The sequence below is a fragment of the Mesoplodon densirostris genome, chromosome 14 (assembly GCF_025265405.1).
Source record: "Mesoplodon densirostris isolate mMesDen1 chromosome 14, mMesDen1 primary haplotype, whole genome shotgun sequence".
In the NCBI taxonomy this organism is placed as follows: domain Eukaryota; kingdom Metazoa; phylum Chordata; class Mammalia; order Artiodactyla; family Ziphiidae; genus Mesoplodon; species Mesoplodon densirostris.
Genome location: NC_082674.1, coordinates 113,859 through 129,256, shown reverse-complemented (window position 1 = coordinate 129,256; position 15,398 = coordinate 113,859).

The window sequence follows — 15,398 nt, the reverse complement described above, 5'->3', positions numbered from 1 at the left end:
GGGTCAGGGTACGTGCTGAGGCACAGGTCAGTGTCAGCGTACGGATTAGGATTAGGGTATGGCGTAGGGTAAGGTGTAGGTTTTGTGGTAGGTTTCCATTCAACTCTAGGGTTAGGGTTAGGGAACGGCAAGGTTTAGGACACAGGTGAGGATACGGAAACGTGTTAGGGTCAGGGTACTTGCTGACGCAAGGGTCAGTGTCAGCGTACGGATTAGGATTAGGGTACGGCGTAGGGTAAGGTGTAGGGATGCTGGTAGGTTTCCGTTCAGGTTTAGGGTTAGGGTTAGGGAACAGCAAGGTTTAGGGCACAGGTGAGTGTACGGAAACATGTTAGGGTCAGGGTACGTGCTGACGCACACGTCAGTTTGAGCGTCTGGATTAGGATTAGGGTACGGCTTAGGGTAAGGTGTAGGGTTGGTGGTAGGTTTCCATTCCGGGCTAGGGTTAGGGTTAGGGAACTGCAAGGTTTAGGGCACAGGTGAGGGTACGGAAACGTGTTAGGGTCAGGGTACATGCTGACGCACGGGTTAGGATTAGGGTACGGCGTAGGGTAACGTGTAGGGTTGGTGGTAGGATTCCGTGCCGGCCTAGGGTTAGGCTTAGGGAACGGCAAGGTTTAGGGCACAGGTGAGGGTACGGAAACGTGTTAGGGTCAGGGTATGTGCTGACGCACGGGTCATTGTTTGCGTACATATTATGATTAGGGTACGGCATAGGGTAAGGTGTAGGGATTTCCGTTCCGGGCTAGGGTTAGGGTTAGGGAACGGCAAGGTTTTGGGCACCGGTGAGTGTACGGAAACATGTTAGGGTCAGGGTACGTGCTGACGCACGGGTCAGCGTCAGCGTACGGATTAGGATTAGGGTACGGCGTAGGGTAAGGTGTAGGATTGGTGGTAGATTTCCATTCCGGGCTAGGGTTAGGGTTAGGGAACTGCAAGGTTTAGGGCACAGGTGAGGGTACGGAAACGTGTTAGGGTCAGGGTACATGCTGACGCACGGGTTTGGATTAGGGTACGGTGTAGGGTAACGTGTAGGTTTGGTGGTAGGATTCCGTGACAGCCTAGGGTTAGGCTTAGGGAATGGCAAGGTTTAGGGCACAGGTTAGGGTACGGAAACGTGTTAGGGTCAGGGTATGTGTTGACGCACGGGTTAGGATTAGGGTACGGAGTAGGGTAACGTGTAGGTTTGGTGGTAGAATTCCGTGCCGGCCTAGGGTTAGGCTTAGGGAACGGCAAGGTTTAGGGCACAGGTGAGGGTACGGAAACGTGTTAGGGTCAGGGTATGTGCTGACACATGGGTCATTGTCAGCGTACAGATTAGGATTAGGGTACGGCATAGGGTAAGGTGTAGGGATGGTGGTAGGTTTCTGTTCAGGGTTAGGGTTAGGGTTAGGGAAAGGCAAGGTTTAGGGCACAGGTGAGTGTACGGAAACATGTTAGGGTCAGGGTACGTGCTGACGCACGCATCAGTGTCAGTGTCTGGATTAGGATTAGGGTACGGCGTAGGGTAAGGTGTAGGGTTGGTGGTAGGTTTCCATTCCGGGCTAGGGTTAGGGTTAGGGAACTGCAAGGTTTAGGGCACAGGTGAGGGTACGGAAACGTGTTAGTTTAGGGTACATGCTGACGCACGGGTTAGGATTAGGGTACGGCGTAGGGTAACGTGTAGGGTTGGTGGTAGGATTCCGTGCCGGCCTAGGGTTAGGCTTAGGGAACGGCAAGGTTTAGGGCACAGGTGAGGGCACGGAAACGTGTTAGGGTCAGGGTATGAGCTGACGCACGGGTCATTGTCAGCGTACAGATTAGGATTAGGGTACGGCGTAGGGTAAGGTGTAGGGATGGTGGTAGGTTTCCGTTCTGGGCTAGGGTTAGGGTTAGGGAACGGCAAGGTTTAGGGCACAGGTGAGGGTACGGAAACGTGTTAGGGTTAGGGTACATGCTGACGCACGGGTTAGGATTAGGGTACAGAGTAGGGTAACGTGTAGGGTTGGTGGTAGGATTCCGTTCCGGCCTAGGGTTAGGCTTAGGGAATGGCAAGGTTTAGGGCACAGGTGAGGGTACGGAAACGTGTTAGGTTCAGGGTATGTGCTGACGCATGGGTCATTGTCGGCGTACAGATTAGGATTAGGGTACGGCGTAGGGTAAGGTGTAGGGATGGTGGTAGTTTTTCGTTCCTGGCTAGGGTTAGGGCTAGGGAACGGCAAGGTTCAGGGCACAGGTGAGTGTACGGAAACGTGTTAGGGTCAGCGTACGTGCTGACGCACGTCTCCGTGTAAGCGTACGGATTAGGATTTGGGTACGGCGTACGGTAAGGTGTAGGTTTTGTGGTAGGTTTCCATTCCGCGCTAGGGTTAGGGTTAGTGAACGGCAAGGTTTAGGACAGAGGTGAGGGTACGGAAACGTGTTAGGGTCAGGGAACTTGCTGACGCATGGGTCAGTGTCAGCGAACGGATTAGGATTAGGGTACGGTGTAGGGTAAGGTGTAGGGTTGGTGGTACGTTTCTGTTCCGGGCTAGGGTTAGGGTTAGGGAACGGTAAGGTTTAGGGCACCGGTGAGGGTACAGAAACGTGTTAGTGTCAGGGTACATGCTGACGCACGGGTTAGGATTAGGGTACGGCGTATGGTAATGTGTAGGGTTGGTGGTAGGTTTCCGTTCCGGGCTAGGGTTAGGGTTAGGGAACGGCAAGGCTTAGGGCACAGGTGAGGGTACGGAAACGTGTTAGGGTCAGTGTACATGCTGACGCACGGGTTAGGATTAGGGTACGGCGTAGGGTAACGTGTAGGGTTGGTGGTAGGATTCCGTGCCGGCCTAGGGTTAGGCTTAGGGAACGGCAAGGTTTAGGGCACAGGTGAGGGTACGGAAACGTGTTAGGGTCAGGGTATGTGCTGACGCACGGGTCATTGTCTGCGTACATATTATGATTAGGGTACGGCGTAGGGTAAGGTGTAGGGATTTCCGTTCCGGGCTAGGGTTAGGGTTAGGGAACGGCAAGGTTTTGGGTACCGGTGAGTGTACGGAAACATGTTAGGGTCAGGGTACGTGCTGACGCACGGGTCAGTGTCAGCGTACGGATTAGGATTAGGGTACGGTGTAGGGTAAGGTGTAGGGATGGTGGTAGGTTTCCGTTCCGGGCTAGGGTTAGGGTTAGGGAATGGCAATGTTTAGGGCACAGGTGAGGGTATGGAAACGTGTTAGGGTCAGGGTACATGCTGACGCACGTGTTAGGATTAGGGTACGGCGTAGGGTAACGTGTAGGTTTGGTGGTAGATTTCCGTGCCGGCCTAGGGTTAGGCTTAGGGAACGGCAAGGTTTAAGGCACAGGTGAGGGTACGGAAACGTGTTAGGGTCAGGGTATGTGCTGACACATGTGTCATTGTCAGCGTACTGATTAGGAGTAGGGTACGGTGTAGGGTAAGGTGTAGGGATGGTGGTAGGTTTCCATTCCGGGCTAGGGTTAGGGTTAGGGAACGGCAAGGTTTAGGGCACAGGTGAGTGTACGGAAACATGTTAGGGTCAGGGTACGTGCTGACGCACGGGTCAGTGTCAGCGTACGGATTAGGATTAGGGTATGGCGTAGGGTAAGGTGTAGGTTTTGTGGTAGGTTTCCATTCAACGCTAGGGTTAGGGTTAGGGAACGGCAAGGTTTAGGACACAGGTGAGGATACGGAAACGTGTAAGGGTCAGGGTACTTGCTGACGCAAGGGTCAGTGTCAGCGTACGGATTAGGATTAGGGTACGGCATAGAGTAAGGTGTAGGGTTGGTGGTAGGTTTCCATTCAGGGCTAGGGTTAGGGTTAGGGAATGGCAAGGTTTAGGGCACAGGTGAGGGTACGGAAACGTGTTAGGCTCAGGGTACATGCTGACGTACGGGTTAGGATTTGGGTACGGCGTAGGGTAACGTGTAGGGTTGGTGGTAGGATTCCGTGCCGGCCTAGGGTTAGGCTTAGGGAACGGCAAGGTTTAGGGCACAGGTGAGGGTACAGAAACGTGTTAGGGTCAGGGTATGAGCTGACGCACGGGTCATTGTCAGCATACAGATTAGGATTAGGGTACGGCATAGGGTAAGGTGTAGGGATGGTGGTAGGTTTCCGTTCTGGGCTAGGGTTAGGGTTAGGGAACGGCAAGGTTTAGGGCACAGATGAGGGTACGGAAACGTGTTAGGGTTAGGGTACATGCTGACGCACGGCTTAGGATTAGGGTACAGAGTAGGGTAACGTGTAGGGTTGGTGGTAGGATTCCGTGCCGGCCTAGGGTTAGGCTTAGGGAATGGCAAGGTTTAGGGCACAGGTGAGGGTACGGAAACGTGTTAGGTTCAGGGTATGTGCTGACGCATTGGTCATTGTCGGCGTACAGTTTAGGATTAGGGTACGGCGTAAGGTAAGGTGTAGGGATGGTGGTAGTTTTCCGTTCCTGGCTAGGGTTAGGGCTAGGGAACGGCAAGGTTCAGGGCACAGGTGAGTGTACGGAAACGTGTTAGGGTCAGCGTACGTGCTGACGCACGTCTCCGTGTAAGCGTACGGATTAGGATTTGGGTACGGCGTAGGGTAAGGTGTAGGTTTTGTGGTAGGTTTCCATTCCGCGCTAGGGTTAGGGTTAGTGAACTGCAAGGTTTAAGACAGAGGTGAGGGTACCGAAACGTGTTAGGGTCAGGGAACTTGCTGACGCATGGGTCAGTGTTAGCGAACGGATTAGGATTAGGGTACGGTGTAGGGTAAGGTGTAGGGTTGGTGGTACGTTTCTGTTCCGGGCTAGGGTTAGGGTTAGGGAACAGTAAGGTTTAGGGCACTGGTGAGGGTACAGAAACGTGTTAGTGTCAGGGTACATGCTGACGCACGGGTTAGGATTAGGGTACGGCGTATGGTAATGTGTAGGGTTGGTGATAGGTTTCCGTTCCGGGCTAGGGTTAGGGTTAGGGAACGGCAAGGCTTAGGGCACAGGTGAGGGTACGGAAACGTGTTAGGGTCAGGGTACATGCTGACGCACGGGTTAGGATTAGGGTACGGCGTAGGGTAACGTGTAGGGTTGGTGGTAGGATTCCGTGCCGGCCTAGGGTTAGGCTTAGGGAACGGCAAGGTTTAGGGCACAGGTGAGGGTACGGAAAGGTATTAGGGTCAGGGTATGTGCTGACGCACGGGTCATTGTCTGCGTACATATTATGATTAGGGTATGGCGTAGGGTAAGGTGTAGGGATTTCCGTTCCGGGCTAGGGTTAGGGTTAGGGAACGGCAAGGTTTTGGGCACCGGTGAGTGTACGGAAACATGTTAGGTTCAGCGTACGTGCTGACGCACGGGTCAGTGTCAGCGTACGGATTAGGATTAGGGTACGGTGTAGGGTAAGGTGTAGGGATGGTGGTAGGTTTCCGTTCCGGGCTAGGGTTAGGGTTAGGGAATGGCAACGTTTAGGGCACAGGTGAGGGTATGGAAACGTGTTAGGGTCAGGGTACATGCTGACGCACGTGTTAGGATTAGGGTACGGCGTAGGGTAACGTGTAGGTTTGGTGGTAGATTTCCGTGCCGGACTAGGGTTAGGCTTAGGGAACGGCAAGGTTTAGGGCACAGGTGAGGGTACGGAAACGTGTTAGGGTCCGGGTATGTGCTGACACATGTGTCATTGTCAGCGTACTGATTAGGATTAGGGTACGGTGTAGGGTAAGGTGTAGGGATGGTGGTAGGTTTCCATTCCGGGCTAGGGTTAGGGTTAGGGAACGGCAAGGTTTAGGGCACAGGTGAGTGTACGGAAACATGTTAGGGTCAGGGTACGTGCTGACGCACGGGTCAGTGTCAGCGTACGGATTAGGATTAGGGTATGGCGTAGGGAAAGGTGTAGGTTTTGTGGTAGGTTTCCATTCAACGCTAGGGTTATGGTTAGGTAACGGCAAGGTTTAGGACACAGGTGAGGATACGGAAACGTGTTAGGGTCAGGGTACTTGCTGACGCAAGGGTCAGTGTCATCGTACGGATTAGGATTAGGGTACGGCATAGAGTAAGGTGTAGGGTTGGTGGTAGGTTTCCATTCAGTGCTAGGGTTAGGGTTAGGGAATGGCAAGGTTGAGGGCACAGGTGAGGGTACGGAAACGTGTTAGTGTCAGGGTACATGCTGACGCACGTGTTAGGATTAGCGTACGGCGTAGGGTAACGTGTAGGTTTGGTGGTAGATTTCCGTGCCGGCCTAGGGTTAGGCTTAGGGAACGGCAAGGTTTAGGGCACAGGTGAGGGTACGGAAACGTGTTAGGGTCAGGGTATGTGCTGACACATGTGTCATTGTCAGCGTACTGATTAGGAGTAGGGTACGGTGTAGGGTAAGGTGTAGGGATGGTGGTAGGTTTCCATTCCGGGCTAGGGTTAGGGTTAGGGAACGGCAAGGTTTAGGGCACAGGTGAGTGTACGGAAACATGTTAGGGTCAGGGTACGTGCTGACGCACGGGTCAGTGTCAGCGTACGGATTAGGATTAGGGTACGGCATAGAGTAAGGTGTAGGGTTGGTGGTAGGTTTCCATTCAGGGCTAGGGTTAGGGTTAGGGAATGGCAAGGTTTAGGGCACAGGTGAGGGTACGGAAACGTGTCAGGGTCAAGGTACATGCTGATGCACGGGTTAGGATTAGGGTACGGCGTAGGGTAACGTGTAGGGTTGGTGGTAGGATTCCTTGCAGGCCTAGGTTTAGGCTTAGGGAACGGCAAGGTTTAGGGCACAGGTGAGGGTACAGAAACGTGTTAGGGTCAGGGTATGTGCTGACGCACGGGTCATTGTCTGTGTACAGATTAGGATTAGGGTACGGCGTAGGGTAAGGTGTAGGGATGGTGGTAGGTTTCCGTTCAGGTTTAGGGTTAGGGTTAGGGAACGGCAAGGTTTAGGGAACAGGTGAGTGTACGGAAACATGTTAGGGTCAGGGTGCGTGCTGAGGCATGCGTCAGTGTCAGCGTCTGGTTTAGGATTAGGGTACGGCGTAGGGTAAGGTGTGGGGTTGGTGGTAGGTTTCCATTCCGGGCTAGGGTTAGGGTTAGGGAACGGCAAGGTTTAGGGCACAGGTGAGGGTACGGAAACGTGTTAGGGTTAGGGTACATGCTGACGCACGGGTTAGGATTAGGGTACAGAGTAGGGTAACGTGTAGGGTTGGTGGTAGGATTCCGTGCCAGCCTAGGGTTAGGCTTAGGGAATGGCAAGGTTTAGGGCACAGGTGAGGGTACGGAAACGTGTTAGGTTCAGGGTATGTGCTGACGCATGGGTCATTGTCAGCGTACAGATTAGGATTAGGGTATGGCGTAGGGTAAGGTGTAGGGATGGTGGTAGTTTTCCGTTCCTGGCTAGGGTTAGGGTTAGGGAACGGCAAGGTTTAGGGCACAGGTGAGTGTACGGAAACGTGTTAGGGTCAGCGTACGTGCTGATGCACGTCTCAGTGTAAGCGTACGGATTAGGATTTGGGTACGGCGTAGGGTAAGGTGTAGGTTTTGTGGTAGGTTTCCATTCCGCGCTAGGGTTAGGTTTAGGGAACGGCAAGGTTTAGACAGAGGTGAGGGTACGGAAACGTGTTAGGGTCAGGGAACTTGCTGACGCATGGGTCAGTGTCAGGAAACGGATTAGGATTAGGGTACGGTGTAGGGTAAGGTGCAGGGTTGGTGGTACGTTTCTGTTCCGGGCTAGGGTTAGGGTTAGGGAACGGTAAGGTTTAGGGCACCGGTGAGGTTACAGAAACGTGTTAGTGTCAGGGTACATGCTGACGCATGGGTTAGGATTAGGGTACGGCGTATGGTAATGTGTAGGGTTGGTGGTAGGTTTCCGTTCCGGGCTAGCGTTAGGGTTAGGGAACGGCAAGGCTTAGGGCACAGGTGAGGGTACGGAAACGTGTTAGGGTCAGGGTACATGCTGACGCACGGGTTAGGATTAGGGTACGGCGTAGGGTAACGTGTAGGGTTGGTGGTAGGATTCCGTGCCGGCCTAGGGTTAGGCTTAGGGAACGGCAAGGTTTAGGGCACAGGTGAGGGTACAGAAACGTGTTAGGGTCAGGGTATGTGCTGACGCACGGGTCATTGTCTGCGTACATATTATGATTAGGGTACGGCGTAGGGTAAGGTGTAGGGATTTCCGTTCCGGGCTAGGGTTAGGGTTAGGGAACGGCAAGGTTTTGGGCACCGGTGAGTGTACGGAAACATGTTAGGGTCAGGGTACGTGCTGACGCACGGGTCAGTGTCAGCGTACGGATTAGGATTAGGGTACGGTGTAGGGTAAGGTGTAGGGATGGTGGTAGGTTTCCGTTCCGGGCTAGGGTTAGGGTTAGGGAACAGCAAGGTTTAGGGCACAGGTGAGTGTACGGAAACATGTTAGGGTCAGGGTACGTGCTGACGCACGCGTCAGTGTCAGCGTCTGGATTAGGATTAGGGTACGGCGTAGGGTAAGGTGTAGGGTTGGTGGTAGGTTTCCATTCCGGGCTAGGGTTAGGGTTAGGGAACTGCAAGGTTTAGGGCACAGGTCAGGGTACGGAAACGTGTTAGTTTAGGGTACATGCTGACGCACGGGTTAGGATTAGGGTACGGCGTAGGGTAACGTGTAGGGTTGGTGGTAGGATTCCGTGCCGGCCTAGGGTTAGGCTTAGGGAACGGCAAGGTTTAGGGCACAGGTGAGGGTACGGAAACGTGTTAGGGTCAGGGTATGTGCTGACGCACGGGTCATTGTCTGCGTACATATTATGATTAGGGTACGGCGTAGGGTAAGGTGTAGGGATTTCCGTTCCGGGCTAGGGTTAGGGTTAGGGAACGGCAAGGTTTTGGGTACCGGTGAGTGTACGGAAACATGTTAGGGTCAGGGTACGTGCTGACGCACGGGTCAGTGTCAGCGTACGGATTAGGATTAGGGTACGGTGTAGGGTAAGGTGTAGGGATGGTGGTAGGTATCCGTTCCGGGCTAGGGTTAGGGTTAGGGAATGGCAATGTTTAGGGCACAGGTGAGGGTATGGAAACGTGTTAGGGTCAGGGTACATGCTGACGCACGTGTTAGGATTAGGGTACGGCGTAGGGTAACGTGTAGGTTTGGTGGTAGATTTCCGTGCCGGCCTAGGGTTAGGCTTAGGGAACGGCAAGGTTTAAGGCACAGGTGAGGGTACGGAAACGTGTTAGGGTCAGGGTATGTGCTGACACATGTGTCATTGTCAGCGTACTGATTAGGAGTAGGGTACGGTGTAGGGTAAGGTGTAGGGATGGTGGTAGGTTTCCATTCCGGGCTAGGGTTAGGGTTAGGGAACGGCAAGGTTTAGGGCACAGGTGAGTGTACGGAAACATGTTAGGGTCAGGGTACGTGCTGACGCACGGGTCAGTGTCAGCGTACGGATTAGGATTAGGGTATGGCGTAGGGTAAGGTGTAGGTTTTGTGGTAGGTTTCCATTCAACGCTAGGGTTAGGGTTAGGGAATGGCAAGGTTTAGGACACAGGTGAGGATACGGAAACGTGTAAGGGTCAGGGTACTTGCTGACGCAAGGGTCAGTGTCAGCGTACGGATTAGGTTTAGGGTACGGCATAGAGTAAGGTGTAGGGTTGGTGGTAGGTTTCCATTCAGGGCTAGGGTTAGGGTTAGGGAATGGCAAGGTTTAGGGCACAGGTGAGGGTACGGAAACGTGTTAGGGTCAAGGTACATGCTGATGCACGGGTTAGGATTAGGGTACGGCGTAGGGTAACGTGTAGGGTTGGTGGTAGGATTCCTTGCAGGCCTAGGTTTAGGCTTAGGGAACGGCAAGGTTTAGGGCACAGTTGAGGGTACAGAAACGTGTTAGGGTCAGGGTATGTGCTGACGCACGGGTCATTGTCTGCGTACAGATTAGGATTAGGGTACGGCGTAAGGTAAGGTGTAGGGATGGTGGTAGGTTTCCGTTCAGGTTTAGGGTTAGGTTTAGGGAACGGCAAGGTTTAGGGAACAGGTGAGTGTACGGAAACATGTTAGGATCAGGGTGCGTGCTGACGCATGCGTCAGTGTCAGCGTCTGGATTAGGATTAGGGTATGGCGTAGGGTAAGGTGTAGGGTTGGTGGTAGGTTTCCATTCCGGGCTAGGGTTAGGGTTAGGGAACTGCAAGGTTTAGGGCACAGGTGAGGGTACGGAAACGTGTTAGGCTCAGGGTACATGCTGACGTACGGGTTAGGATTTGGGTACGGCGTAGGGTAACGTGTAGGGTTGGTGGTAGGATTCCGTGCCGGCCTAGGGTTAGGCTTAGGGAACGGCAAGGTTTAGGGCACAGGTGAGGGTACAGAAACGTGTTAGGGTCAGGGTATGAGCTGACGCACGGGTTAGGATTAGGGTACGGAGTAGGGTAACGTGTAGGTTTGGTGGTAGAATTCCGTGCCGGCCTAGGGTTAGGCTTAGGGAACGGCAAGGTTTAGGGCACAGGTGAGGGTACGGAAACGTGTTAGGGTCAGGGTATGTGCTGACACATGGGTCATTGTCAGCGTACAGATTAGGATTAGGGTACGGTGTAGGGTAAGGTATAGGGATGGTGGTAGGTTTCCGTTTCGGGCTAGGGTTAGTGTTAGGGAATGGCAAGGTTTAGGGCACAGGTGAGGGTATGGAAACGTGTTAGGGTCAGGGTACATGCTGACGCACGGGTCAGGATTAGGGTACGGCGTAGGGTAACGTGTAGGCTTGGTGGTATAATTCCGTGCCGGCCTAGGGTTAGGCTTAGGGAACGGCAAGGTTTAGGGCACAGGTGAGGGTACGGAAACGTGTTAGGTTCAGGGTATGTGCTGACACGTGTCATTGTCAGCGTACTGTTTAGGATTAGGGTACGGTGTAGGGTAAGGTGTAGGGATGGTGGTAGGTTCCCATTCCGGGCTAGGGTTAGGGTTAGGGAACGGCAAAGTTTAGGGCACAGGTGAGTGTACGGAAACATGTTAGGGTCAGGGTACGTGCTGACGCACGGGTCAGTGTCAGCGTACGGATTAGGATTAGGGTATGGCGTAGGGTAAGGTGTAGGTTTTGTGGTAGGTTTCCATTCAACGCTAGGGTTAGGGTTAGGGAACGGCAAGGTTTAGGACACAGGTGAGGATACGGAAACGTGTTAGGGTCAGGGTACTTGCTGACGCACGGGTCAGTGTCAGCGAACGGATTAGGATTAGGGTACGGTGTAGGGTAAGGTGTAGGGTTGGTGGTAGGTTTCCGTTCCGGGCTAGCGTTAGGGTTAGGGAACGGCAAGGTTTAGGGCACCGGTGAGGGTACAGAAACGTGTTAGTGTCAGGGTACATGCTGACGCACGGGTTAGGATTAGGGTACGGCGTATGGTAATGTGTAGGGTTGGTGGTAGGTTTCCGTTCCGGGCTAGCGTTAGGGTTAGGGAACGGCAAGGCTTAGGGCACAGGTGAGGGTACGGAAACGTGTTAGGGTCAGGGTACATGCTGACGCACGGGTTAGGATTAGGGTACGGCGTAGGGTAACGTGTAGGGTTGGTGGTAGGATTCCGTGCCGGCCTAGGGTTAGGCTTAGGGAACGGCAAGGTTTAGGGCACAGGTGAGGGTACAGAAACGTGTTAGGGTCAGGGTATGTGCTGACGCACGGGTCATTGTCTGCGTACATATTATGATTAGGGTACGGCGTAGGGTAAGTTGTAGGGATTTCCGTTCCGGGCTAGGGTTAGGGTTAGGGAACGGCAAGGTTTTGGGCACCGGTGAGTGTACGGAAACATGTTAGGGTCAGGGTACGTGCTAACGCACGGGTCAGTGTCAGCGTATGGATTAGGATTAGGGTACGGTGTAGGGTAAGGTGTAGGGATAGTGGTAGGTTTCCGTTCCGGGCTAGGGTTAGGGTTAGGGAATGGCAAGGTTTAGGGCACAGGTGAGTGTACGGAAACATGTTAGGGTCAGGGTACGTGCTGAGGCACGGGTCAGTGTCAGCGTACGGATTAGGATTAGGGTATGGCGTAGGGTAAGGTGTAGGTTTTGTGGTAGGTTTCCATTCAACTCTAGGGTTAGGTTTAGGGAACTGCAAGGTTTAGGGCACAGGTGAGGGTACGGAAACGTGTTAGGGTCAGGGTACATGCTGACGCACGGGTTTGGATTAGGGTACAGTGTAGGGTAACGTGTAGGTTTGGTGGTAGGATTCCGTGCCAGCCTAGGGTTAGGCTTAGGGAACGGCAAGGTTTAGGGCACAGGTGAGGGTACGGAAACGTGTTAGGCTCAGGGTACATGCTGACGCACGGGTTAGGATTAGGGTACGGCGTAGGGTAACGTGTAGGGTTGGTGGTAGGATTCCGTGCCGGCCAAGGGTTAGGCTTAGGGAACGGCAAGGTTTAGGGCACAGGTGAGGGTACGGAAACGTGTTAGGGTTAGGGTACATGCTGACGCACGGGTTAGGATTAGGGTACAGTGTAGGGTAACGTGTAGGGTTGGTGGTAGGATTCCGTGCCAGCCTAGGGTTAGGCCTAGGGAATGGCAAGGTTTAGGGCACAGGTGAGGGTACGGAAACGTGTTAGGTTCAGGGTATGTGCTGACGCATTGGTCATTGTCAGCGTACAGATTAGGATTAGGGTACGGCGTAGGGTAAGGTGTAGGGATGGTGGTAGTTTTCCGTTCCTGGCTAGGGTTAGGGTTAGGGAACGGCAAGGTTTAGGGCACAGGTGAGTGTACGGAAACGTGTTAGGGTCAGCGTACGTGCTGACGCACGTCTCCGTGTAAGCGTACGGATTAGGATTTGGGTACGGCGTAGGGTAAGGTGTAGGTTTTGTTGTAGGTTTCCATTCCGCGCTAGGGTTAGGGTTAGGGAACGGCAAGGTTTAGGACAGAGGTGAGGGTACGGAAACGTGTTAGGGTCAGGGAACTTGCTGACGCATGGGTCAGTGTCAGGAAACGGATTAGGATTAGGTTACGGTGTAGGGTAAGGTGCAGGGTTGGTGGTACGTTTCTGTTCCGGGCTAGGGTTAGGGTTAGGGAACGGTAAGGTTTAGGGCACCGGTGAGGGTACAGAAACGTGTTAGTGTCAGGGTACATGCTGACGCACGGGTTAGGATTAGGGTACGGCGTATGGTAATGTGTAGGGTTGGTGGTAGGTTTCCATTCCGGGCTAGCGTTAGGGTTAGGGAACGGCAAGGCTTAGGGCACAGGTGAGGGTACGGAAACGTGTTAGGGTCAGGGTACATGCTGACGCACGGGTTAGGATTAGGGTACGGCGTAGGGTAACGTGTAGGGTTGGTGGTAGGATTCCGTGCCGGCCTAGGGTTAGGCTTAGGGAACGGCAAGGTTTAGGGCACAGGTGAGGGTACAGAAACGTGTTAGGGTCAGGGTATGTGCTGACGCACGGGTCATTGTCTGCGTACATATTATGATTAGGGTACGGCGTAGGGTAAGTTGTAGGGATTTCCGTTCCGGGCTAGGGTGAGGGTTAGGGAACGGCAAGGTTTTGGGCACCGGTGAGTGTACGGAAACATGTTAGGGTCAGGGTACGTGCTAACGCACGGGTCAGTGTCAGCGTACGGATTAGGATTAGGGTACGGTGTAGGGTAAGGTGTAGGGATGGTGGTAGGTTTCCGTTCCGGGCTAGGGTTAGGGTTAGGGAATGGCAAGGTTTAGGGCACAGGTGAGTGTACGGAAACATGTTAGGGTCAGGGTACGTGCTGAGGCACGGGTCAGTGTCAGCGTACGGATTAGGATTAGGGTATGGCGTAGGGTAAGGTGTAGGTTTTGTGGTAGGTTTCCATTCAACTCTAGGGTTAGGGTTAGGGAACTGCAAGGTTTAGGGCACAGGTGAGGGTACGGAAACGTGTTAGGGTCAGGGTACATGCTGACGCACGGGTTTGGATTAGGGTACGGTGTAGGGTAACGTGTAGGTTTGGTGGTAGGATTCCGTGCCAGCCTAGGGTTAGGCTTAGGGAACGGCAAGGTTTAGGGCACAGGTGAGGGTACGGAAACGTGTTAGGGTCAGGGTATGTGCTGACGCACGGGTTAGGATTAGGGTACGGAGTAGGGTAACGTGTAGGTTTGGTGGTAGAATTCCGTGCCGGCCTAGGGTTAGGCTTAGGGAACGGCAAAGTTTAGGGCACATGTGAGGGTACGGAAACGTGTTAGGGTCAGGGTATGTGCTGACACATGGGTCATTGTCAGCGTACAGATTAGGATTAGGGTACGGTGTATGGTACGGTGTAGGGTAAGGTGTAGGGATGGTGGTAGGTTTCCGTTCCGGGCTAGGGTTAGGGTTAGGGAATGGCAAGGTTTAGGGCACAGGTGAGGGTATGGAAACGTGTTAGGGTCAGGGTACATGCTGACGCACGGGTTAGGATTAGGGTACGGCGTAGGGTAACGTGTAGGCTTGGTGGTAGAATTCCGTGCCGGCCTAGGGTTAGGCTTAGGGAACGGCAAGGTTTAGGGCACAGGTGAGGGTACGGAAACGTGTTAGGTTCAGGGTACGTGCTGACGCACGGGTCAGTGTCAGCGTACGGATTAGGATTAGGGTATGGCGTAGGGTAAGGTGTAGGTTTTGTGGTAGGTTTCCATTCAACGCTAGGGTTAGGGTTAGGTAATGGCAAGGTTTAGGACACAGGTGAGGATACGGAAACGTGTTAGGGTCAGGGTACTTGCTGACGCAAGGGTCAGTGTCAGCGTACGGATTAGGATTAGGGTACGGCATAGAGTAAGGTGTAGGGTGGGTGGTAGGTTTCCATTCAGGGCTAGGGTTAGGGTTAGGGAATGGCAAGGTTTAGGGCACAGGTGAGGGTACGGAAACGTGTTAGGGTCAAGGTACATGCTGATGCACGGGTTAGGATTAGGGTACGGCGTAGGGTAACGTGTAGGGTTGGTGGTAGGATTCCGTGCAGGCCTAGGTTTAGGCTTAGGGAACGGCAAGGTTTAAGGCACAGGTGAGGGTACAGAAACGTGTTAGGGTCAGGGTATGTGCTGACGCACGGGTCATTGTCTGCGTACAGATTAGGATTAGGGTACGGCGTAGGGTAAGGTGTAGGGATGGTGGTAGGTTTCCGTTCAGGTTTAGGGTTAGGGTTAGGGAACGGCAAGGTTTAGGGCACAGGTGAGTGTACGGAAACATGTTAGGGTCAGGGTGCGTGCTGACGCACGCGTCAGTGTCAGCGTCTGGATTAGGATTAGGGTACGGCGTAGGGTAAGGTGTAGGGTTGGTGGTAGGTTTCCATTCCGGGCTAGGGTTAGGGTTAGGGAACTGCAAGGTTTAGGGCACAGGTGAGGGTACGGAAACGTGTTAGGGTCAGGGTACATGCTGACGCACGGGTTAGGATTAGGGTACGGCGTAGGGTAACGTGTAGGGTTGGTGGTAGAATTCCGTGCCGGCCTAGGGTTAGGCTTAGGGAACGGCAAGGTTTAGGGCACAGGTGAGGGTACGGAAACGTGTTAGGGTCAGGGTATGTGCTGACGCACGGGTCATGGTTTGCATACATATTATGATTAGGGTACGGCGTAGGGTAAGGTGT